Source organism: Colobus angolensis, unplaced genomic scaffold (genome assembly GCF_000951035.1).
Source record: "Colobus angolensis palliatus isolate OR3802 unplaced genomic scaffold, Cang.pa_1.0 Scaffold465, whole genome shotgun sequence".
In the NCBI taxonomy this organism is placed as follows: domain Eukaryota; kingdom Metazoa; phylum Chordata; class Mammalia; order Primates; family Cercopithecidae; genus Colobus; species Colobus angolensis.
In genome coordinates, this window is record NW_012118099.1 from 252,380 (window position 1) to 253,878 (window position 1,499).

Here is a 1,499-nt window from a genome sequence, read left to right on the forward strand (position 1 = left end):
CCAATGTTTTTCTCCTACTGATGTGAGAGAACTATTCAGGCTAGTGGTTAGAGATGAATTATATTTTTTTAGGTAGAAATGAAGATCAACAAAAATATGTGAAGTCAACCTTTTTTGCACAGTTTTTAAAAATCTCTATAGCCTCCTCACAACATCCCTATGACAGTTTTGGAGTCGTGCTGTTTGATTAAGAATGAAATAGATACAGAGAGGAGGTGATTTGTCCTGCATTTTGCAACTAGGAGAGTAACAACAGAAAAATGACAAGCAGGCAGCTCGAGACTCCCATCCCTCCATGGAAAGAGAAGAAAACAACCAGAAACTGTCAGAACCGACTTTGTCAGACTCTGGAAAACAGTCGAAAGTTTACAGCAACCATGTGAATGTTATATCAAGAAAAAGGCAACTTATTGGTAGGAAAGCTTTGTGGCTTTGACTTACATTGGCTCCCATCTTCTCTGGATCTGTGGCATGGCGGTCTTAAAAACGGCAGCTTGGGTGCCCAGTGTGGGACCTGACTCTTGGGTCTAGAAAGAATAGAACAGACATAACTTTCTAGAAGGGAGTAAAATGACATATTTATAATGCTGGAAATAAGCAATTTCTTTAAAAGGTTAAATAATTTTATATCTAGCAAAACTACCCATCAAGAATGAAGGTGAAATTAAGACATTCCCAGATAAACAAAACCTAATGAAGTTTGTTATTATAGAACTTTCTTACAAGAAATAAAGGAAGTACATCTGGCTGCAAAGAAAAGACAATAGACAGTAACTTGAAGTCATACAGAGAAATAACACAGGTAAATGTGATTATATAGGTAAGTATAAAAGCCAGTATTACTGTACTTTTAGTTTGTAACTCCTCTCTCTTTCCTGTATAATTAAAAAGGCAAGTGCATAAAAGTAGAATATATTTTAATACACAATATATAAAAATATAATCTATGACAAGAACAATATAAAGTGAGAGAGATGGAGATATACAGGAGCAGAGTGTTTGTATACTATTGAAATTAAGTTGATATTCACCTTGGTTGTTACATGTTTAAGATGTTGTAGCCCTTGTAGGACCAAGAAAATGACTTTAAAAACATACAGAAAAGGGAAGAAGGAAAACAAAATGGTACACTACTAGGGAGGCTGAGGCAGAAGAATCACTTGAACCCGGGAGGCAGAGGTTGCAGTGAGCCAAGTATGCGCTATTGCACTCCAGCCTGGGCAACAAGAGCAAAACTCTGTCTCAAAAAAAAAAAAAAAGTTACACTACCAAACAAATCAGTTAATACCAAAAAAGACAGTGATACAGAAATTGAGAAATAAAAAGCATAGAGACAAACAAAATAGCTAAACGGCAAAAGTCTATCATCTGTACTTCAAATAAAAGGCAACAAGTGGCAAAATTGATTTTTTTAAATGAGATATCTGTGCAATGTCTACAAGAGACTCATTTTCTATATAAAGACACAAAGAGTTTGAAAGAAAAAGAAAAGGACTTTC